The sequence below is a fragment of the Mustelus asterias genome, chromosome 27 (assembly GCF_964213995.1).
Source record: "Mustelus asterias chromosome 27, sMusAst1.hap1.1, whole genome shotgun sequence".
Taxonomy (NCBI): domain Eukaryota; kingdom Metazoa; phylum Chordata; class Chondrichthyes; order Carcharhiniformes; family Triakidae; genus Mustelus; species Mustelus asterias.
Window position 1 is genome coordinate 34,239,337 of NC_135827.1, and position 25,772 is coordinate 34,265,108.

At 41.4% G+C, this 25,772-nt stretch overlaps 1 protein-coding gene and 1 pseudogene across 1 annotated transcript in view; one reads left to right on the forward strand and one right to left on the reverse strand.

Annotated features, from left to right (window-relative positions):
* cep164 (centrosomal protein 164) overlaps positions 1-25,772 on the reverse strand; it is a 220,549-nt gene that overhangs the window by 140,967 nt on the left and 53,810 nt on the right. The gene's annotated exons all lie outside the window — the stretch shown is intronic.
* On the forward strand, positions 3,672-3,790 carry LOC144480079 (5S ribosomal RNA; annotated as a pseudogene).

Consider the following 25,772-nt stretch of genomic DNA (forward strand, 5'->3'; position numbering starts at 1 on the left):
TCATGCGACAGACTGATGGCCTCAATTTCTAATCTTTGCAAATGTTAATCTACTAATTGATCATCTAAATGGGTCACTTCAACGCCTCATTATTCACAAACTGATAGTCAGATATGCTCGTATAAACTTCTTTAATGATGTTTCAGATCTGCATTTTTTTTTCTTTGGTTCCCAAATCACCATAATCCCCATTACTGACAGGAAGAAGGGACGACAAGGAGCCATATTCCCTATTCTGCTTCAAATGTCTCTCCAAGCCCACACACCAAAGATTTTCATGCTCATCCTTTGTGGAGAAATCACCCCTCAGCCTCCTACCCTCCAGAGAAAAAAGTCAGAGTCTATCCAGCCTCTTCTTATAACTCTTATAACTCAATCCATCAAGTCCCGGTAGCATCCTAGTAAATCTCTTCTGCACTCTTTCTGGTTTAATAATATTGTTTCTATAATAGGGTCACCCAACGATATTGGTTGTTTGCTGGGGTATACTGCCAGATGCACCAGGTATCCTTTGGTACCTTGCATCAATGACCACTCTATGTGAAATCCTGACAGCAAGCAGCAGCAAGCTGTTCAAACACAGGGAACTGGAAAATCAGAGCTAAACCTGATCATGTTTTTATCTAACATGCATACATGTGCATTTCGTAACAGTGTTTGCTGGATAGCAGAATGGTTCTTCGATTTCCCTCTCCCTAATCTGGAGATACTGATCCTAACGACAGTGTCCAGCCCCCACCACTGCCTCAGCACAGACAGGGACTGAGGTTGTGTGTGGCTCAGCTACAACTGGGTTAACTCACTTCATCACTGGGGGAGCTAAAGTAGTATTTTCCAAATAGGTTAATCCATTGCAACATATTTTACAAGTACTTCTCGTAAGTGTATAACCTAGATAAATGCGTGTAAATTTAGAAGGATGGAGTTGGTAAGTTTGATCATTAATTAAAAGCATGGGCAATGTATTACTCAGCTGCACCTTCAGTCAATCCATTAAAAAACTGCAGTACGATATTTTGTGTGACAGACTTTTTGAAATTTTCTATATTTTATGCAAGAATGTAATTTTCCATTAGTTTACTACATATTAAGTAATCTGCACATTAGGATGTGATTATGAGTCGGCTAAATGAAGCTGGACATTGACGTTGGCATAGCAACTGCCAGCAGTGGAAAAACACCAGCTCAAAATACATATCCCTTAGACAATAAACAGTGACTTCATTTATTCCTCAAAGTAATGTTAGTGCAGAATTAACTACGAGCAAGTTCAATCTCTGATTGGAGTTTGGTGTCTTCGGATAGAAGGTGGCAATTGGAGCGAGGCAATTATCCTCACTCCTTTTGACTTTGTCAACTGGTAGTCAGCAATCACATCTACAAAGTGTAGTGTTGGAGGAATGCATGATCAAGGATTGCTATCGTGTCTTTGAGGGTGGGATTATTCAGTAGAATTCACTGCCTGGGATTACATACGAAAATAAAAGGCTACTTGGGTGAGGACCAGGGATCGGCTCCTTAAACGGTGAAAGAGAGAAAATGTGAAGTACATAGTAGAAATAATTTATGGAATCATAGAAACTTGTAACACAAAAGGAGTTCATTCAGCCTATCTTGTCCATTCTGTTCAAAAGAGCTACCCACCCTAATCCCACCTCCCTGCAGGTCAGTTCTTCAAGTTCTTCAAGCATTGAATGTATTCAAGAGGCGGCTAGATATGGTACTTGGGGCGAATAGGACCAAAGGTTATGGGAAGAAAGATTAGGCTATTGAGTTGGACGATCAGCCATGATCGTAATGAATGGCGGAGCAGGTTCGAAGGGCCAAATGGCCTCCTCCTGCTCCTATCTTCTATGTTTCTAAGTTGACATCCAGGTACTTTTTTAAATGTGGTGAAGATTTTGCCTCAACCACCCTTTCAGGCAGTGAGTTCCAGACCCCATACTTCCTGGGTGAAATAATGTTTCCTCATCTCCCCTCTAATGCTCCTACCAATTACTTTCACTCTATACTCCCTAGTTTTTGACTCTCCTACTAGGGTAAATTGATGCTTATCAACTCTATCTTCACCCTCATAATATTATACACCTCAATTAAGTCACCCCTCAGTCTTTTTTCCTAGGAAACAACTGCAGCTGATTGAATACATCCTCATAGCCAATATTTCCAATCCTGGCAACAAGTTTGCAAATCTCCTTTGCACCCTCTCCAGTGCAATCTTATCTTCCCAGTAATTATTTTTATTTGTTCATAGGATGTGAGTGTTGGTGGCTGTGCTGGCATTTACTGCACATCCCCAATTGCCCTTGAACTGAATGGCTTGCTCAGTCGCTTAAGAATCAACTGCACTGCTGTGGATCTGGAGTCACATGTAGGCCAGACAAGGTATAAGGATGGCAGATTTCCTTCCCTAAATTGTAAGGAGGAAGTTCGGGTCTAATGTCATGAAGCATTGGAATGACATGTTGGGTAAAGTGCTGGAGGCAAAGTTCTGTCATCTTTCAAGACGTGCTGTGATTGGGAGGAGAAATATCGATTCCTGTGCCGGATGGGCTGAATGACCCCTCTCATCTGTGGCTGCCATTCAGAGGAACGTAATGGGAAACTGGAAGGCTCTTGGTGCCCATTGACTTGTATTGAAGCAAGAATCATGATGCTCTGCCAATCATGGTCTGGGGCAGGTTTGCTGGACCAAAAGATCTTTTTCCCTTCTGTCAATTTTGTAAGGTTCAATGTCTCTTCATGAGAAGAGGGGAGAAAAGGAGCTCATTGGAATCTTAATTTCAAAAAGTGGTTTCCTTTACTAGCCAAAGCATAGAAGATGAGAGCAGGATGGTTATGCTGGAATGGTATACAAAACTGGTTAGACTGCAACTTTGCATATGGTTCTGGTCACCATATTGGGGAGGCGGTAGTGAACCAGATGAGTTTTTACGACAATCGACAATGGATTCATAGGCATCATTAGACTTTTGATTCCAGATTTTTTAAATATTGAATTCAAATTTCACCATCTGTCATGATGGGATTCAAACCCAGGTCCCCAACGCTTTACCCTGGGTCTCTGGATTACTAGCGCAGTGACAATACAACTACAGCACCGCCTCCCCAATATGGTGACCAGAACCATATGCAAAGTTGCAGTCTAACCAGTTTTGTATACCATTCCAGCATAACCATCCTGCTCTCATCTTCTATGCTTTGGCTAGTAAAGGAAACCACTTTTTGAAATTAAGATTCCAATGAGCTCCTTTTCTCCCCTCTTCTCATGAAGAGACATTGAACCTTACAAAATTGACAGAAGGGAAAAAGATCTTTTGGTCCAGCAAACCTGCCCCAGACCATGATTGGCAGAGCATCATGATTCTTGCTTCAATACAAGTCAATGGGCGCCAAGGACCTTCCAGTTTCCCATTAAGTTCCTCTGAATGGCAGCCACAGATGAGAGGGGTCATTCAGCCCATCCGGCCCAGGAATCGATATTTCTCCTCCCAATCACAGCACGTCTTGAAAGATGACAGAACTTTGCCTCCATCACCTTACCCAACATGTAATTCCAATGCTTCATGACATTAGGCCTGAACTTCCTCCTTACAATTTGTTCTCTTTGTTCACATGTAGCTGTTTCTACTTCATTTAATATTTCACATCTACATGGAGGGTTTGCATGTACCTACGGCCATACTAGTCTGAAAACGCCCAATCTTGTCTGATCCCAGAAGCTAAGCAGACTCAGGCCTGTTTAGTACTTGGATGGGAGACCGCCTGGGAATACCAGGTGCAGCAGGCTTTAAAGTGGGGTGGCACAGTGGTTAGCACTGCTGCCTCACAGCATCAGGGACCCGGGTTCAATTCCGGCCTCGGGTGGCTGTGTGTGTGGAGTTTGCATGGGTTTCCCCGGGTCTGTGTGTGTTTCCTCTGGGTGCTCCGGTTTCCACCACAGTCCAAAGATATGCTGGTTAGGTTGATGGGCCATGATAAATTGCCCCCTGTCAGGGGGGATTAGGAGGGTAAATATGTAGGTTACGGGGAAAGGACCTGGGTGGGATTGTTGTTGGTGCAGGCTTGATGGGCGAAATGGCCTCCTTCTGCACTGTAGGGATTCTATGATTCTATGTATAGACCAAGCCAGAAAATGCCAGAAAGCTACGTGACCATAGCAAAGCTGGATTTTGCCTTCACCCAATATTTACATAAATACACTTTGCAGAAAGGATACATCAGTTAGGTGTAGGGATGCTGCCTGATTTTTCAATTGGATTGTGCAAACAGCTGTCCCTTTCTCAGATGTTTCTGGGACCAGCTGGGCTGCTTGGCTTATTGATACATTGGGGCATTGCTTTTACCCACTAACTAGACTGCCAGGAGACCTATAAGTTACTGTCAACAGTAGCTGACACATACATGATGCACTTGTATAACGTGGCAGAGCATTTCGCAGTCTGTAAAAGTATTCAATATAGTAGACAAAGCAATGTAATTAATTACAGTTTTACCAACAGTAACTTCCAATCTATAGTCTCATTGTTGAGGTTACAAGATGATAAATCACTCAAACTTTGCTCTTGCAGTTTCTAACTGGAAATCTCCAGTGAGATTAGTTCCCTGCAACCATTCTTTGTTACTCAGTACTTCCTATATATTATGCAGCATTAAATCTTCGCATTTATCAAGTAATTACAAGTCCAAGAGGATTAGAGTACAATGATGTATGCACGTATTATAAAAGCATTAAAATGTGCCGAGATTCAAGCTCCAGTTTGATTCAGCTGGCCTCAGTTGAAGTGGAAATGCAGTTTCTGTAAGTTATACTCTTCTGCTTGTTATGAATCTTATCCTCATGACAAATATTAATTAGATGATACCTTTATGATCTAGTTTGGTTAATAAGATCTATGGCAACCAAGTGATTCATTAATAATTCCAGGCCCACCAGGGTCCTTACATTTGCAAAATTACGTGCCATAGTTTTGAGAGTATGTTTCTTCCGAAATGCAGGATCCAAACTGCAATTTATTGATAATAGTTTTGTCTGTAGTTTTGAATTTCAAAATACATGGGCAGGCGATGGCCTAGTGATATTATTGCAAGAAAATTAATCTGGAAACTCAGCTAATGTTCTGGGGACCTGGTTCGAATCCCGCCATGACAGATGGTGGAACTTGAATTCAATAAAAAATAGCTAGAATTAAGAATCTACTGATGATCATGAAACCATTGTCGATTGTCAAAGAAACCCACCTGGTTCACTAATGTGCTTTAGGGAAGGACATCAACCATCCTCAACTGGTCTGGCCTACTTGTGACTCTCGAGCCACAGCAATGTGGTTGATTCTCAACTAGCTAGAGATGGGCAATAAATGGTGGCCAGCCAGCGATGTCCATGCCCCACTAATGAAGGAAACAAAAAAATCAATTTGCGAAATTGCATGTGCAGCATATTCCCCAAATTTACTCCTGGTAAGACAGGGCAGTGGTGGAAAATTGGCAATTTCTCAGTTTGGGCTATCAGTGTAAAAATCAAGCGTTGGTCAAGAGCAGAAAAGATGCTCTGAAGAGGAGTCATACAGACTTGATGTATTAACTCTGTTTCTCTCTCTTCAGATGCCGCCAAACCTGCCAAGTTTTTCCAGCATTTTCTGTTTTTATTCCAAAATAAGGCTCTCTCTCACCGTCAGAGTCAGGTAACCATGCATTTGTGGCTCTCTCCAACTGTGAACTGGACTGAGCCTGCCCAAGTTCATGATACAGGAATCTTGCAGGAGAAGAGACTTACATCCCATCGGTCTGGCTAGATTCAAATTCAGACCCCAGAGATAAAATAACCCAACCTCATTTGCAGCATCGCTGAGGCAAAGCACTTTTCTCAATCTTCAAACTGCAACACTATTATCGCTTTGGAAAATGACTTCCCGAGTTACATTCAACCCGGTTAGAAATTTCTCCTTTGTCAAATATGCAAATACCTTATTTGACGAGTGACCCAATGGTGAATGCAGAATTATCCAAATGAAGTCCGAAAATTTGCTCAGCTAAAATTAGCAAGTCAAAACATACTTATTTTTAAAAATATGGAGTCTACCTGGTTGAGATTTGCGCTTCAATCCACTGGACAAGTAGAAGTATACATGTTTCCAACAGCCAAATACACAATGCCCTCATCTTAGTCATATTATAAACAAGAGGAGCTAAAAATAGCCACTACCTCTCAGTAAAGTTAAAAAAAAATCTGGCCTGTTCCCACAGTGGTTAACAGGGGCCTTCTGCACCAGTGAACGGCAGAGAATATCATAATGTGTGAAATTGAAAATGCTGGGAAGGCTTGATAGAAAACGTTTATTTATTATAGTTAATTTAGTTCAATTAAACCAATACGTGATTCTATTCAGAGTGTAAATACTTTAACCCTTCAACAATTAAGACTTTTGTTACAAATCCCATTCATACACATGGGCATAGCAATGGTTAATTGATTGCAAGTGTGGCACTGCTAAACACAAAGAGGGTTATCAAACGTGTCATCTCTGTCCGTGGTATTTGCTGTAAAGCTCACATAATGACACCCAAGTTCTTGCCGCTGATTCTCTTTATTACAAACACATCACTGTGTTTTTGCTGTCAACTGACAGAAATATAAAGCAAGCAGCACAAAGAGCAGCTCATGATGCAAGAGTACACAAGAATGCAATTCAAAATAATAATCTCCCGAAACGAAGTAAGTGAGGGGAACTGTTTGTGGAGAAAATACAGCAGATTTCGATACAAAAGAAAATGCTTCACGTGAAAGCAAGGCAGGGACATATGGCGATTTGGGGGGGGGGGGGCGGGGGGGCAGATGAAGACGGATCCCTCTCACACTTCGTCCTAAACTCTCAAGTCGGCTGAGGATCCCAAATCGCTGTGCAATGCAGCAAGGTATTATTAGGCATACTGCACCGAGCTTTGTGGATCACCATTTACGAAGCAGCCCAGCAAGTCAGTTTCAGTGCCTAGACCAGGGAGATTAATGCTGTCTGATGATGCTGCACTAATGAAGCCTAATCAAGCTGAAATTTTAATTTATGCTGATAATACGGATAATTCTCCAGCACTGAAAATATTTTCTATAGACAAGATTCTGATTATTTTATTTCGACACTCACAATGATTAAAGAGCACAATAAATATATTTTTTTAAATAAACATTTTTCCACTGTGCAATTAAGACAGCATAGTTTTTGTGTTGTGCGTGTGTGGCATAAGGAAAGGATTTTACAGCATGACTGATATTTAAATATCAATCTTATCAGAGATCAGTATACTAGGTTAATCCCCAATTTTATTCCCAAACTCCAGGTTTACAGACAAGAATTGTGTATTTATGAGATTTAGTTCAGAGGAGAATTAAAAAAGTAATCTATGCATAGCATCGTCTGAGTGCATCTGTGAAGCATTCAGAGTCACTGAAATTGTGGCAACATTGGCGCAGAGTAACAAACAAAAACTAGATGTGACTCTCCTTCATCCAGAATTAGTTCCTGCAACAAGTAATTCTTTAATAGGAGCTCAGTTCTTTATTGTACTGCTGGAGCCTGCATCTAACTAGAACTGTGATTGCCTCTGTTTTCCTTTGGCTGTACTATAAATGCAAAAATTGTATTTCTCAAAACATTTGTTCTCTTTAATTCTGATTATTCCTTGATGGTCGTTTGTTTCTTTAATTTATTCATGGGATGTGGGCGTCGCTTGTGAGGCCACCATTTATTACCAATCCCTAATCAGAAACATAGAAAATAGGAGCAGGAGTAGGTCGTTCAGCCCTTTAAGCCTGCTCTGCCATTCAACGTGATCATGGCTGACCCTCTAACTCATACTCCTGCGTTCTGCCCTCGACACCTTTAGAGTCTAGAAATCTATTTATTTCCTTCTTAAATATATTCAGTGACTTAGCCTCCACAGCTTTCTGAGGTAGAGAATTCCACAGATTCATTGCCCTCTCAGTGAAGATGTTTCTCCTCATTTCAATGCTAAATGACCTACCCTATATCCTGAGACTGTGACCCCTTGTTCTAGAGCCCTCCCACCCAGAGGAAACAACATCCCTGCATCTGCTCTGAACAGCCATGTCAGAATTTTATACTTTTCAGTTAGATCCCTTCTCATTCTTCTGAATTCCAGTGAACACAGACCCAGTTGATCCAATCTCTCCTCATATGACAATTCTGCCATCCCAAGGATCAGTCTGGTGTGCCTTTGCTGCACTCCCTCTATAGCAAGTATATCCTTTCATAGATAAGGAGACCAAAACTACATATAACCAAGGCTCTGCACAGCTGCAGTAAAGCAAATTGTTCCTGTACTCGAGTCCTCTTGCAGCGAAAGCCAACATACCATTTGCCTTCCTAACTGCTTGCTATACCTGCATTTCGATTTGATTTGTCACATGTATTAGCATACAGTGAAAAGTATTGTTTCTTGCACGCTATATAAACAAAGCATACTGTTCATAGAAAAGGAAAGGAGAGAGTGCAGAATGTAGTGTTACAGTCATAACTAGAGTGTAGAAAAAGATCAACTTAATGCAGGGTAGATCCATTCAAAAGTCTGATGGTAGCAGCGAAGAAGCTGTTCTTGAGTTGGTTGGTATGTGACCTCAGACTTTTGTACCTTTTTCCAAATGGAAGAAGGTGGAAGAGAGAATGTCCGGGCTGCGTGGGGTCCTTAATTATGCTGGCTGCTTTGCCGAGGCAGTGGGAAGTGTAGACAGAGTCAATGGATGGGAGGCTGGTTTGTGTGATGGATTGGGCTACATTCACGACCTTTTGTAGTTTCTTGCGGTCTTGGGCAGCGCAGAAGCCATACCAAGCTGTGATACAACCAGAAAGAATGTTTTCTATGGTGCATCTGTAAAAGTTGGTGAGAGTCGTAACTGACATGCTAAATCATCCTTAGTCTTCAGAGAAAGTCAAGGCTTTGGTGGGCTTTCTTAACTATAGTGTCTACATGGGGGGGGGGGGACCAGCTTGCTTGCAAGCTTGCTTTCAGTGACTGGTGTACTAGGGTACTCTTTGCACATCAACATTTTCCAATCTATCACCATTTAAATATACTGTGCCATTCTGCCTCTCTGTCCGAAGCGGACAACTTCACATTTATCCATGCGATACTACAATGCCATGTATTCGCCCATTCAATCAACTTGTCTAAATCATCTTAAAACCTTGTTACATCCTCCTCACTACTCACATTCCTACCAAGTTTTATGTTGTCAGCAAACTTGGAAATATTTTTTGTTCCCTTATCCAAGTTGTTGATGTATATTGTGAATAGCTGGGACCCAAGACCCAAGCACTGATCCCTGTGGGATCCCATTAGTCACTGCCTGCCACTTCAAAAAGACCTATTTATTCCTTGGTTCTCTATTAGAAATCGTCTTGTTTTGGACTGTAAGGGTGGCACGGTGGGACAGTGGCTAGCAATGCTGCCTCACAGTGCCACGGACCTGGGTTCGATTCCAGTCTTGGGTGACTGTCTGTGTGGAGTTTGCTCGTTCTCCCCCTTGTCTGCGTGGATATCCTCCGGGTTTCCTCCCACAGTCCAAAGATGTGCAGGTTAGGTGGATTAACCATGATAAATTGTCCCTTAGTGTCCATGAATGTGTAGGTTAGGTGGATTAGCCTTGGTAAATACACAGGGTTACAGAGGTAGGGTGGAGGGGAGGGCCTTGACGGGATGCTCTTTTAGAGTATCAGTGCAAACTGTTGGGCCAGATGGCCTCTTTCTGCACCATAGGGATTCTATGGCACATTTGCCTTCACTAATCTTTTTATTTTTATATACTTATAGAAGCTTTTTTAATCTGCTTTTATTTTACTTGCATATACTATTACCCGCCCCACCCCCCTCATAATCAATCTCTTTGTCCTCCTTTGCTGAATACAGAATTTCTCCCAATCTTGCTACTTTTTTTAAGCAACTTTACATGACTCCTCTTTGGATCTAATACTATCCTTAAATTATTTTGTAAGCGATGGTTGGGCAACTTTTCTTGTGTTTATGCAGCAGAAAGTGTACAACTGCTGCAATGCATACACTCGTTCCTTAAATATCAGCCATTGCCTACCCACTGTCATGCCCTTTCCCTTTCTGTCTGTCCTTCCAAAATATCGAATGCCCTGGATATTCAGTTCTCACCCTGTAGCCATGTCTCCATAATTGCAATGATTTTGTACCTGTATACCTGTATTTGCACTGTTATTTCATCTACCTTATTGTGAATACTCTATGCATTCAGACACAGTACGTTTAGATTTGTCTTTCAACATTTTTTACACATGGTTTTTGGCATTATGGCCCTAATTGCTACTAGTCTTTGTTTCCTTTGCCTTCCACTTTTCATAGAATCATACAGTGCAGAAGGAGGCCATTCGGCCCAGAGTCTACCGACCACAATCCCACCCAGGCCTCATCCCCATAACCCCATGCATTTACCCTAGCTAGCCCCCCAGACACTAAGGGGCAATTTAGCACGGCCAATCCATCTAATCCGCACATCTTTGGACTGTGGGAGGAAACCGGAGCACCCGGAGGAAACCCACACAGAAACAGGGAGAATGTGCAAACTCCACACAGACGGGCTTCAATCAGACTTGTCTGATTTACACAACTGTCTGGACATTGCACATTGCATTGGTTATAAGTGGCCTACACCCTACTCAGCAACATTTGGGTTGCCTTAATTAATTTTACTCTGCTTTTTACTTTTCTGTCCTTCACTCTTATCTGTATTTCTTTCTCTCGCCTTTTCTTGCTCAGGTTCCCATTCCCCTGCCACTCTAGTTCCCTCCCCAACAGCAAATATACCTACAAGGCTAATAGTCCCGATCCTGCTGGGATGCAACCCGTCCAGATCCCATTTTCCCCAGAATTGGTTCCAATGCCTCAAGAATATAAATCCGTTCCTCCTACACCATCTCTCTAGCCATGCATTCATCTTGTCTATTCTAGCTCTCGCTAGCACTCTAATTGCCCTTGGGAAGGTGGTGGAGAGCTGCCTTCTGGAAGTCCATGTGGTGGCGATACAGATGTTCCAGTGACATTGAAGTCAGGATGGTGAATGGTTTGGAGGAAAACTTCCAGGTGGTAATGTTCCAAGGTGATTGTGGCCCTAGTCCTTCTAGGTGCTGGTGGTTGTGTTTGGAAGTAGCTGTCTGAGGAGGTTCCTGAAGTGCATTTTGTCGATAACACACACTGCTGCCACTATGCATCGGTGGTGAAGGATGTGTGTTTGTGGATTAGATGCCAATCAAGTGGGCTGCTTTGTCCTGGATGATCTGTTGAGTGCTGCAGGAGCTGCACTCATTCAGGGAAGGAGAGGATATTCCACCATATTACTGACTTGTGCTTTATAGATGGTCGGCAGGTTTGGGCAGTCAGGAGGTGAGTTACTCACCGGAGGATTCCTAGCTTCTGACCTGCTCTTGAAGCCACAGTATTTATATGTCCAGCTCAGTTGCTGCTCAAAGGTAACCTTCAGGATGTTGATTCCAGGGAATTCAGCGATGGTAATGCCATTGAATGTCAATGGGCGATGGTTAGATTCTCTCTGGCACTTATATTATTTGTGATATGGAGATGCTGGCGTTGGACTGGGGTAAACACAGTAAGAAGTCTAACACCACCAGGTTAAAGTCCAACGTTGGACTTTAACCTGGTGTTGTTAGACTTATATTATTTGCCAGCCCATGCCTCCATATTGACCATGTCTTGCTGTATTTGGACATGGATTGCTTCATTTTCTGAGGAGTTGCAAATGGTGCTGAATATTATGCAATCAGCGTGTTAAGGACATGGCTGATAGTAAATGCCGAGTTGTTCAAACCCAGAAGGGAAACTTGAAACATCTGCCCTTAATTGTGTTTCCGCAACTTAGTATGGTGTGAGGCAAGATTTGAAATCCAGAGAATGATGTCCCAGATTTTTTGTGATGATTTTAATAAAATAAATATTTATTATGAAATGGAACAATAAAGTAAGCTAGAAGAACACTTAGACAATGGCTAGACACAGTATCACTAACTTAAACAATTCTAAACAATCTTAACCAACTTCAGAGCTAACTCTCCTCTAAATGTTCCGCAACACCTTATAGATTTAAAGATCTATTTTTTAAAAATCCAGTAACTGTGACTACACAATGCAGTTTGGGGTTGCTTCTGAGGTAAAACAGCGGCTTGCTTTTCAAATTGGGCATCCTTCTTATACCGTTTGCTGGAAATTAAACAGCTCTTCTTGCTGAGGGCTGAGATCTAGAAAAACAGCTGTCCTCGACATAGGTTTCAGTATCTCTTTAAATGTTTTTCCCCCCCTTTCACCTTTCCTTTATCGGACTCAACTTCTTTACAACCGCACTCCCCAGACTTAATTACCTTCATCTCTTGATTTTTGCTTTTTGAGTTTGAAAGCAAAGTAAACTCACTTCACGAACCTTTCTGTAACACCTCTTCTTCACACCTTGTTTCTCGAACAAAGAACAGTACAGCACAGGAGACGGGCCCTTCGGCCCTCTAAGCCTGTGCTGCTCCTTGGTCCAACTAGACCAATCGTTTCTATCCCTTCTTCGTTTGTATTCTTCTTCTGAACCTTTAACAATTTATTCAAATCTATTCTTGTTCTGTCAACCATTATTACTAATGTGCCCTAGGTAAACTTCCGTTTACAGTGTTTCTAAGCTCATCAACATATCAAATGCACTAGTTCCATTCACACGGTCACTCTGTCCCACCTTAATTATCTTAACTCACATTACTGGCAGAAAATATTTCAATTTCTTGGATTTCTCCAATATTTTCATGAGAAGTACAATTATGTGGATAAAAGTTTTTTGCCCATTATATCCCTCAAGTATCTCCTCGGCCACTATTTATTTGGCAGCATCTTCTTCCTTGGTAAAGACAGATGCAGAATGCGCATTTAGTACCTCAGTCACAACCTCTACATCTACTGTTGGTTACGGGACAGAAAGGAGACTGACACAAATCATTTTGTGTCCCCTAACCAGCCCTGCCCCTCTTACTATGCTTTTATTATTTATGTGCCAATACAAGTCTTTTGGATTCCATTTCATGTCAGATCCTCCCCATCAGTGGCAGCAATTTATCCAATCATTTAGGCTATAAGCTCTTAACCTACCTCCCTGAATGTTTCCACTTCTCCTTAAAACTGATGTCTTTGACAAAGATTTTAGTCTTTTCACAAAGCCCTCCTCTGCTCTTTCTTTGGCCTCTTGTCAATTTTGTCCAATTATGCTTCTGGGGGATATTTTCCCATATTAAAAGGCACTATATCAATACAAGTTATTGTTACATTGGCCAGTTATGCACTCATGTCACATTACAAAGGAAATATTGCATAGACAATGCCGAGACACAGCTGGATGATGCGATTTTAATTTGGATTTACCCCATCTAAGATCAAATAAAACAAGTCAATTCTTATTTTTATTACAGACAGGATTGAGCTCAGCTGCAATGCTGTTCTCTCCCTACCACCAGTATGATTGAATAGCCTGCCAACATTCATTGTTGAAGCTTTCACATAAATGATGACCACGATGGGTAGGGGTTGAGGGGGCAGGGAAAAGAAGAAAACGAGAGAAGACCAGAAGGTCATTGCAGGTGATTCGCCATAAAGGGTTTAAGTTTATTTATTAGTGTCACAAATAGGCTTACATTAACACTACAATGAAGTTACTGTGAAAATCTCCCAGTCGCCACACTCCAACACCTGTTCGGGTACACCGAGGGAAAGTTTAGCATGGCCAATGCACCTAACCAGCATGTTTTTCGGACTGTGGGAGGGAACCAAAGCACTCGGAGGAAACCCATGCAGACACGGGGAGAACGTGCAGACTCCGTGCAGACAGTAACCCGAGCCGGGAATCAAACCCGGGTTCCTGGCATTGTGAGGCAGCAATGCTAACCACTGTACCACCGTGCTGCCCTATTTCTTAAGCACAAAGCAGAGGACTGATCATCTGCTAATCTTTCAGTAAAACACAAAAGATCGGCAAAAAAAAAATTGGGACATAAACTTTAAGTGGAATGAAGTCCAGATATGGCTGGTGATATACAAATATGTTTGATGGAAACCACCAAAGTGGAGCAGTTCTAATGAATAGTCAAATGTACCTACTGGAATATGAAGCCATGATGAGAACATGCTGCTTTAAGTTAGTTTTGCAGCTTGCATACTTTTGCCCTCACCTGCCTTTGCAACACTTCACTGTAGTTTTGATGCTAATAATTTAAACCAACGATATGGAAACAGAATAGGAAATTTACAAATATTTATAACTCTCTCATTGCAATTGAAGTGAGCCTAACTTAATTAAAAAATCATGGGGAGTCTGCAAGGAAGATAAAAAGAATTCAACAAGAATTATGCTTCCTCATCACAGAGACATTTGCTCCAGCAATCCTGACTGAAAGATTATGAAGTTACCTGTTTTTGGAAGGTTAAAATTATTAATATTTCACCAGGAACTGATTGCACCATAATTGCCCTTACATCATTCTCAACTCACATCACACTTGCATACCGATTTTATTCAGGCTGGTGACTGTTTGGAATGCTATTTTACAATTCAGCAGCTGAGCTGAGGCTCTGAATTGACTGCGACTAAACAGAACAAAACAAAATACCCAGCTGCAGCAGTTTTGGCAAAGGGTCAGCAGATGAAACATTGGGTCATGCGTTTTCAGCAAACGTGCTGACTGATCTGCTGTGTATTCCCAGCTGCTTCGGCTTCAGATTTCCTACTGAGCCAGTGGCACAATGGTTAACACTGCTGCCTCACAACGGCAGAGACCTGGGTTCAATTCCGGCACACTCCAAACATAAACAGGTTAGGTGGATTGGCCATGCTAAATTGCCCCTTAGTGTCAGGGGTTCCAGCAGGTTAAGTACTTGGGGATTGAACCTGGGTGGGATTGTTGTCAGTTCAGTGCTGATGGGCCGTGTGGCCTCCTTCTGCACTGTATGGATTGTATGATTGCACTGAGCACCGAGCTGAAACATTCTTGCATACCAGCTGCCCATTTGGACTTCATTCGCAAGTAAGGGGAATGGAAGATTATTTGGGGTGGAAGGTAACTTTAAGGCTCGTGAAAACAATGGTAATTTCTCCTCCAAACCTCTTGATTATGAAAATAGAAGGTAGAGATCTTTCACAGGAAAATCCTGAAGGATTGTTCGTCTCTACATTTCCACGCTTAGGTTAGGTGCCAATACCATTATGCACGAAATATCGAATTGGCGCCTGATTGCATTATCATAAGAATAGAGCAGTAAGGAGTACTCCCTCCTGATTACAAACAATTAAGTCAATGAATAGGGTCACCGCATCCAGTTTACATGTGACTGCATTAGCTTTGACCCTTTGACACACTTTGTAACCCATGAATGAAATTTCTCATTTGTCTGGAGCATGTTAGGTACCAGATCAGAAACCCCAAAGTATGTTACGAAATCTGACTGGACCCCAACAGTTTTTTTTATTTTGGCATTAGTGTGAGGATAAGGTGTTTCACTCCAGGTGGTGATTCTATTGACACACTAGGTAGCTTTTGTCAAAACAAACTTTATTTAACAATACAGTTTAACTATAACAAATGAATTAGCTTAACTTTTACCAACTGAAATACTTAAACACGACAAGATACAATTCTTAACTGCTAACCTATCTCTGTTAGTTCAAATTCAAGCAATATTCCTCTTATAGACTTAAACTCCTCTTCAAAATCAGTTAGTAAACCCCAGGCTTATGTGCTTGTACTTGTTAACAGTCCTAGATCCTTTGAACCTCTTTGAAGAGGGGGGCAAAGGGAAACCTTTCTTCTGAAAGCTCAAACAGTAGCGTCCAGAGAGCAAGAGAGACAAAAAGACATCTCTCCTTTCAGGACCAGACTGAAATTGATTGTTTTAAAAATCAAAGAGAACTGTTTTTTTTTCCGGCAAGCTTAGTTCTGCCCATTCACATGACTCTGCCTCTGTTAATCAACCTGATGGAAACCCCTACTCTGAAACCCCAGGGGAAAAAAAACAAAATAAACAAACATGAATTAATTCAGATTAAAACAAACAAATCCCCAGCTAAAAAATCAATCATTAAGCTGCATTCTGAGCATGGGAGCTGCCTGGTGTGGACAAATCGCCACCCCCAAAACAGAGCTGAATTTTAAATATACCCCTTACAAGAAAAAATGATAAAAAATATATTTCTTAAAGATATAATATCATCACAAGAGATCCAATATGCTTTGGTATTGTAATTATAGGTTTCTGCAGGGTCAAAAGTTACATTTTGACAAAGGAGCAAATTGCCATCTTCTTAAAATTCATGCGTTATGCTTCATGCTCTTCAAAAAAAGATGGCCCAGATTTTGCAACCAGTGGCAAAGGAATGACTCTTGCTGGCATTATACTTGCACTTGTCCACAGACCTTTTCTGGGCTTTTACTTTGATTTGCAGTAATTAAAGTAAAAACAGCATCCCGTCTCCACAGGGGATCTGCAAAAATAGGGCAAGCAATGATATGCCTGCTCAATCAATCAGACTGAAGAATACTTACTGAGACAGACTAAAGCAGGAAATATAAATTGGAATATTTACTACTATGCCAAATCACGTATTGTTATGAATGCAGGGTTTCATAAGATGATGATGTTTTGGGCTGTCTGTCAAGGTAAAATAATGAAGAGTGTCATATGATCTACTATGAATTCTGCCCGACGACAATTCTGCCCAGCTTGGTTAGCAAGGAGACTGGGACTGCCCGTGTTGAAACTTAGTTCGTTTACACACTTGAAGACAAAGGGCAGGAGCAGCTGGCACTGACCGTGGACAGACTTTCTGTCTCTTGAGATTTCAAACAGAGCGAGAGAAAGATTCCACAGGAAGATAAAAGAATGCAGTTAGTATGGTCAACTGAGAGTAGTGTACTGCTTTTCTGTGGACAACCAGGCAGAATGCAGGAGGAAACATGGGATCCATCTCTTCGGCCAGAGGCCATGGCAACATAAAGACTCTGGAAGATTCATTCTGGCGTGGTCAAGGGAAGGTATTACCAGGAGTCGGCCTTACTGCTGTAGTCAGTTCAGGACTTCTCCAGGCATATAGAGCAGTGTCTTTTGACGGCTATTTCATATTATGACTTCAGGAAATGGGGAGAAATGAACCCATTGGAAGGTAGGAATGATTTTGGACTGATTCCTGTAAAACCTGCAAATCTGTACAGAGCGAGCAGTGAAAGATAACTGCAGCAGGGTTTTTGGTGAGGCTAAAGAGTTATTTTTTCTGTAGTTTAGATTACCTACCTATTAGGTAGTGTTTAGTCCCATTGCTTTAAAACATGAAATCTTGTTGTGTGATTCTTTTAAGTTGGTCACAGGGAATTCAAGTATCGTTTAAAAAGTTATCAGCCTCTACAGGGATCATAATAACAGAATGTGAAAGTAAGAAAACATGATTGAGAGGAATATAGAGAAAAAAATATTAAATTTCATAGAGTCCCTATAGTGCAGAAGAGGTCATTAGGCCTATCAAGACTGCACTGACTCTTGGACAGAGTATCTGACCTCTATCCTATCTTGTAACCCCACATATTTACCTAGCCTACACATCTTGGGACATTAAGGGTCAATTTAGCATGGCCAATTCACCTAACCTGCAAATCTTTGGACTGTGGGAGGAAACCAGAGCACTCGGAGGAAACCCACATAGACAAGGGGAGAACGTGCAAACTCCACGCAGTCACCCAAGGCCAGAATCGAACCCGGGTTCCTGGCGCTGTGAGGCAACAGTGCCGACCACTGTGCCATCGTGCCATTAAATCTCCAATAATAATTAAAACCTAAAAGAATGAGATGCCACAATTTTAAAATAGATTTTCATTTCAAGAGAGCTATTGCTTGGCAAATAAATAAAGCTTACCACCCTTTCAAAAATTCACCTATACTTGATTGGAGATGCCCTACCTTTTTCAGCCATGTTGAGTGGGTATCTAGTGGTAGGGTTGCCAACCCTAGCCTGGAATTTCCAGGAATTGAAAATCAATTTCCAGGACACTGCTTCTTTCAGGTGAGTACTGACATGACCAATCCACGTTGGTCCGGATGTGTTCCAGTTGGTGGGTGCAAATAATTGGACAGGACGGAACAATTCTGGCCGGGCCTTCAATGGCATTCGATTAAAAGGCTGTGTAATGTCACCCCGACATGATGAGTGGAAGCGCATGTTCCTGCCCGAATCCAACTTTTTGGCTCCTGCTGTTGTACCCCCACCACCTGCCATTAAACCCCTTGCTGTTAAGATTGGAAATTATCAGCCGGTACATTTTCGATTTCTGCATTTAGTTGCCCATGTACAGATGCCAGAAGTTGCTGTCTAATTTACTTCTAATTAATGGTGTTTGCCGATAGCCTGTTATTTTTAACCATAAAATCCAGGCCTGAAAGGGTAAAATTGATCAGTCTGCCCCTGAGGTTAAAGAAAGGTTGTTGCTGACTCTTTTCCACAAAGTGCCACTGACACTTTCAAACAGCTATCCATGACCAAGTGGTGCAGATTCTCAGCTCTGGAACTGCATGCTGAGAGAGACACTGAAATTTAGTGCAGTGAAGGGTCAACTGGAAAAGGCCACACTTTAGGGCTCTCACACCAAAGTACATGTTACATACTTCATGCCTGAGGAAATACATAGCCTGGCCGATTTGTATGGCATTGTATAAATGGCAATATCTAAATTGTGCTGTAATATATTTCTCTATGACGCTTCAAGGTGCTACAAAAACGCACAGTGAATTTGCTTTCTTTTGTTTACAAAGCACAACATTCTGGATAAAACTACATTTCTGAACTACTTTTGACTTGAACTTTGAATAAAAAAACAAAAGCAAAATGCTGCAGTTGCTGGTAATTTGCTACAAGAATAGAAAATGCTGGAACTACCTAAGACGACAGGTAGAATCTGTGGAAAGAACAAATGAGTTACCTTCTTGGATTTGAACAACAGGTTCAAAATATTATCTGATCTCTTCCCGCTGCAGGGCTGCCTGACAAGCTGAGTGTTTCCAGCACTTTTTTGTTTTTTCGCTCCCCAATTTCTGTGCTAAAATTCCAAGAACAAAATAAAAGCAGAAGCAAGTTTTCAAACACTGAGCTTGAAATCATGGCCTCGGCCATCAATCAGACACAAGTTTCCCTCGTCAGCAACTTGCTCATCATCATTAAGCAGCACAATGCAGTGAATGAGAAAGGGGAGAATTACACAAGTCAGAGATGTTGCACGTCAGTTCCTCATTCTGTCGAGTGTGAATGGCCTGCAGACCAAGAGGAGGAAAACTACATTAAAAGGGGAAAAAGAAACTTTGAAAGAGAGAAATTTCCAGAAATGGAAAGGAAACTTCTGGTTTACCGGCCACTTTTGTCAAACTCAATGGCTTAAGTATTCCTTCAGGTCCTGCTCCACTTACTTACCCACAACAGCAGTCTGTCATTCTTCAAAACTTGGAGTGAAATGAAAGCAGAAGGGATAGAAAAACAAATTGATACCTTGCTCAAGATAAGCCTTTGCTATTGTAAGTATCTTACAAATTCTTTCAAAGGTAACTTACTTCAGTGTTCTATAAACTGACGACTGATTTTTAAAATTGACAATGAGAAGTCTCTGAATCTAGTTCTTTGAAGACAGGTGTACGACCACAGGGCTATCTCTGATATGCACTAATTAGCACTTAATGTGCAACCTCACGGAGAGGCAGTTGATTGGTGGGCAATAAGGGTGAAGCACATTGCTAGAAGACAGCAAGGGGAACATTCAATTTTGCCACTAGGTGTCCAAAGAGCCTCCCTGAACTTGCGAGCAAGGCTCCGGCAAAGCTATGAATATCCGCAGCCCCACACCAACTGGAAGGTTAGTGCGCAGACCTGTACAAGTCAGCCCCTTTAAGATACCATGGATGCCCTGCAAAGAAATTTAAAAAGGTACAACCCACTTAAATAGACAGGCTGCGCCCAACAAAACAATTGAAAGGGCTTTGCTTGCAAGGGCTCAAGATTCTAACAGGGTATCAGAAACTACAAAAATAAAAATAGAAATGCCAGAGTGATACTTCAGTGCTTATAAACATAGTGCAATTTTTGGAAAATTCCATGCTGAGTGCTGGATCAGACGAGAAAAGCTGTGTGAAACTCGCTGGCTCCACAGATGCCCTTTCATCAAATAACATGATACATGCCTTTCATGAAGTTCCAATCTTGTGGAACCAAACTAAAATATAGCGGTGCTGGAATTTTGAAAGGTACCCGAGAATACTGAAGACAGCCAGCAGCTCATCACCACTTCCATCCTTCTCTACAGACTCCACCCACCGCAATGCATGCACAACTCCCCACCCCCTGACAACCATCATCCCCCATTCCCCCCCCCCCGGTGCACATAAGGGGAGCCCCTCCACCCCCGCCCCCAAATCAATGGGGCTCTCCAGAGGGCCCACCTCTGGCAGTGCCAACCTGGCAGTGAGGAACTGCCCGGCCTCACCACCCAGAGGTTATACTCACCTCCGCACCCGAGGCTGAGTCATCACGACTGGTTCATGTTTTTGAAAGCCAGTTGTGATTCTTACTGGCATGATTTCACACTTACTGGCGGGAGGATAAGGCATGGGCAGACGTTATGGCATCAAGTATATGTTATTTTATTTAAAATTATGGAAATCAGATTCATGCCCTTTCTGGATGTGAATCTGATCACGTCACTGACAGGGGGTGGGGACAATCTCAAACTGGGATCTGGTCGGCGCAAATCCCGTATGGCCTCCTTGCCAAATTTCGTGGCCTTAACCGGACTTGCACCTGCAGCAAACAGGCCCACTAAATGCCACCCATAGGATTTTGGATTCTTAATGTTCCTAGTTTAAAATGCAATTAGAAAATGAGAAATACAAATGTGATTAACTGCAGGATGGTACACAACGTATTGGCAATATTATAAATTACAGCATACCAGGCAATGTATTAAAGTACTGAGCAAAATGAAATCAATATCTAACAGCAGCTACAGCTAATCCAAACTGCTCACTTTTCTATGATGAACAATGGGAAATCCAGCAATTGAGAGTTCTTTTGGGAAGTTGACAAAGTAACATCTGCATGTACAAGATTTACTGTGCTAACGTTAATCTAGCCTTCGCAGTATCTGGAAGACACGAGCAGCAAAATGAGATATCATTGAGCAGCAGATTTGCAGATTACAGGCACTCAAAATCTAAGGTAATTCAGAATGCTTAAAGGGCACTAATGTTGAGTAATCTTTATTACACTGATCCTTAGTCAAATTACTGGGTTTAGTTCAAATTTAACATGGCAATCCTATTCGGCATAATCCCAGTTTTTTTCCCCTATTAATTGTGGGTATTCAGATGGGGTAGGGCTTTTAAAGAAAAGAGAAATTGTAGTTACAAATCTCAACCGTTACCCAAGCCAAAAGAAAAGCTGAGGATGAAGTAAATCGGGAAGTAATGATTAGGTGATACTAATCATTCAACTCAGTGATTGAGGCAGAAAATGCTCCTTAGTCAGAAGCTTTAGAACAAATTAGAAACAAATAAACCAACACAAGAATCACATCCTTCTTCTAAAAGGTTTGCACGGACTATTTGATCAGGGCAATCTGCCAAGCACTGTCCTGCCTTGGAACTGACGTAACTATTTCTATAGGGGAGATCATTGCACTTCTCACTGCCATTCATCCGCAAGGAACTACAAAAGGTCGTGAATGTAGCCCAATCCATCACATAAACCAGCCTCCCATCCATTGACTCTGTCTACACTTCCCACTGCCTTGGCAAAGCAGCCAGCATAATTAAGAACCCCATGCACCCTGGGCATTCTCTCTTCCACCTTCTTCCTTCGGGAAAAATATATAAAAGTCTGAGGTCACGTACCAACCGACTCAAGCACAGATTCTTCCCTGCTGCTGTCAGACTTCTGAATGGACCTACCTCGCATTAAATTGATCTTTCTCTACACCCTAGCTAGGACTGTAACACTACATTCTGCACTCTCTCGTTTCCTTCTCTATGAACGGTATGTTTTGTCTGTATAGCGCGCAAGAAACAATACTTTTCACTGCATGTTAATACATGTGACAATAATAAATCAAATCAAATGTCAGTAATATAGGCTGAGTTTTAATTTCTAACAGGTTCACCTGTTCAAGTTGTTGTGGGCCATTTTTCAAAATACATTGATTCACAATGCCCGATTTTAGTAAGTAGTGTACAGATTTCACCTTTCTGTACGGTTCCTTATTGCTCAAACTCAAGGGAAACATTATTTTACAACTCAACAATTCTAGACTGTATATAGGCAGCAACCATCTTACTTACAGTTTCTCCTGCTTCTCCATTACTCTCTGTCTGATGCTCCTTAGTTCTAAGATTCTAATTAGTGCTATTGCCAGCCACTTGATCAAAAATTCTCTCAGAATCTTCTTCCAGACGTGCCAATCCAGTTACCAATGCTGCTCCAGCAGCCTGTCCAGATCGAAGGTACAACTGAGAGCTCAAAAAGGCTGCTTCTCCACAGCCTGAGCATTCAACTTGCCCGTGTATAGATCCTGCAACTCCATGATCAATTCTAATAATTTCATCCTCACAATGTGAGGTAGTTAAAAAAATTGGAAGAAGATCACAATTGTAAACATCTGAATGAAACCCAGAATCAATATCTTCATTTTGGTTGCTACGCAGATTAGGAGTTTGTCTTCCTTGTGTAATTAGCCCTGTATTTTCAGAAAAACCTCCTTTAATTTCTTGGTTTGTTATTACTTTTTTGAGAATTTCCTGGTAAAACCTCTGATCCTCTGAATAAGAATCATCGTCACACTTCTTCCAGACTGGACTCTGAAGCCAGCTGTCGTAAGCCGTGGCAAGATTTTGTTTTAGTGATGAACGTGAAGAAGACAAGCAGTCAGATTCTTTTTCCAAACAGTTCAAGTTTTGCTCAGTGAAGGGATTATAAACATCACAATCTAGAATGTCTGTGACTTTTTTCTCAGATTTAATATCCTCATTCTGTTCAAGAATATCACGCATATCAGGTCCATCTTTCTGTGGCACGTGATTCAAACAACTTGAAGTAAAAACAGAGTTTATATCTTTTTTTTTGGTAACCAATTCTTTGTTAACTAATTCACTCACATTTGATTCAGGAGTTTCAACTTTGCTCCATGTTCTCATCATGCTGTCTTCTTTATCAAGGAGCTTTCCTAAGGTTAAGACATTGCATAAGTGGCCAACTGGTTTACGTTTGATATTTACTGTTCCTCCATTCTTAAATATTTCTGTGTTTTACTCATTTTTGCACAGTTTTGGTGTCCAGCAGCCAGGGCTCACTCACCACCCGAACTAATTCATTCTGACCAATTTGCACCTTCGCTGTCAAGTGCTCTTCCTCAAGCATTCCTGAGCATTGATCCCTTTAAGTACTTGCTCTGTGGCTTAATAGCTTTACTGCTGCTATTGCAAACTGAATTTTTTGTGTCACAGACCAGCAGCACAACAACCTCCTCAATACAATCCTCTGGTAAGTTTTCATTAACCTGGTTTTCTCCTCCATTATTTTCTGGTATCTCACCAATTGGTTGTTTATTCCGAATTGAATTACTTTTCCGCGGATTTTCAACTGGAATTTTCTTGCTTTCTGTGTCACTGAATGTCTGTTCTTCAAGTGCAAATGAAATTCTTTTGTTGTCAGACTGTAGCATTTCTGCACTTTGCTTACATTTTGCTGACTTCTTTGGTATGTTAGCCGGTTCTTTACTTAAATCTTCTAAACTCACTCTATCCAAACTGGAGTCAGGGAAACTCCAGCATCTACTTGCCACAGCAGCCTTCTTGGCTTCTTCTGGTCTATCCAGATCACTGCAACTAGCTCGAAGTCTTTGATCAAAAGAAACTGTTCTTCCTAGAATTTTCTCGACACCTTCAAATATTTTTTGACTAACGTTTTCTTTTTTAAAAGGTTGTAGATTACTTGGGAAATTGATAGTTATAGATTTATCGATTGACATTGGTTTCAAAGATGGTTGCAAGCCACTGGCCTCTTTCAGGTCTGTACCCTCAGACTTAATCTGAGTATCAGGCAAACACTCAAAACGTGCAAACTTGTTAAAAGGATCATGAGAAGAGCAAGCTAGGCTACAATTAGATAGAGAAGGAAATATTCGTGGTTCTAACTGGCTTCCCTAAACAAAGAATAAAAAATAAATTAAAAAGGCTTGAAAGTCATGTGAAAGTCAGCCGGGTGATATTTCAAAGATTCTGTGCCCTGTGAATTATGCTACAGGTTGGCACTCAGTTTATCAAGGAACTTTGTAGAGTGGCTATTTTGCTTCCCCCCCGCCCCCGTCTTCCACAATGATGCTAGACGCTGAAGACACCTTTGCATTGACAGCAATGAAGCAATCCGGAAGCGAGAAAAGCAATTGAAAATAACCAGTTTATACTGGAGAACAGTGTGGAAAAAGGCTAGACACATTATAGGTAGCATTTCTGGTTGGTTGTTTTTTTTAAAAAACTATCCAATACTTTTTCCCATATACCTTGTATTTAAAAATGCGACAAAAGCACAAGAGAAAATACAAGCAGAGATATAACAAAACAAAATGAATTTAAAAGATTATCTATGCCATGTTGCTAATGGTAGCCCTGTGCTAGATTATTTTTCATTTTACTATTGGGTCATTGCAATTCGATAGATAAACCCAAGCACTAAGACCTGCAAATGTTCAATCAGACTGATGGTTTATAGCTTAGAGAGACTAGTTTAGCATCAACATTTGTTCATTGTAGGAAACAAGACATTCCATTTTTGAAATGCAACCGGTCATATTCTTGACCAAGTTCCAAATTACAGAAAAGCGAAATCTGGAAATCTAAAGAACAGAAAATGCTGATAAAATCAGCAGGTTAGGCAATGTCTATGGGAGAGAAACAGAGTTAACGTTTCAGGCCGATGATCTTTAAAGTAGCAAATTTAAAGTTTATTTATTAGTCACAAGTAAGGCTTACATTAACACTGCAATTAAGTTACTGTGAAATTCCCCGAGTCGCCACACTCCTAGGCGCCTGGTTCGGGTCAATGCACCTAACCAGCACGTCTTTCAGAATGTGGGAGGAAACTGGAGCACCTGGAGGAAACCCACGCAGACACGGGGAGAACGTGCAAGCTCCACACAGACAGTGACCCGAGCCGGGAATTCGCTGTGAGGTAGTAGTGCTAACCACTGTGCCACCGACAACTCAAAAGGTGAAAGGTTATTAACCTGAAACGTTAACTCTGTTTTTCTCTCCACAAATACTGCCTGAATGCTGCCAACATTTTCTGTTGAAAATTAGAGGCGGTTTTGTAATCCAGTGCTGGAGCACAGCATTGCAGCTATAGGAAACATGAGTCAGAGAGAATTTAGGTTACAATGCAGTGGTCCTATGTCCAGCCTCCTCACCTCTGAGACCGCAGCTTTCCTGTTGCAGATTCACTCTTATTTCTTCTCAAAACATCATATTTTCAAACACTTACAATTCAGCATCATATTAAATAAAATTTTAAAACCATATATAATTATTTTAACAAGTTACAGGTCAGACACGGCAGATAAATCCCCACATGACCACTTAGAATTTTTTTGCAATAAATAATTGGAAGATGTGGCTCAGAGATGGCAATATTT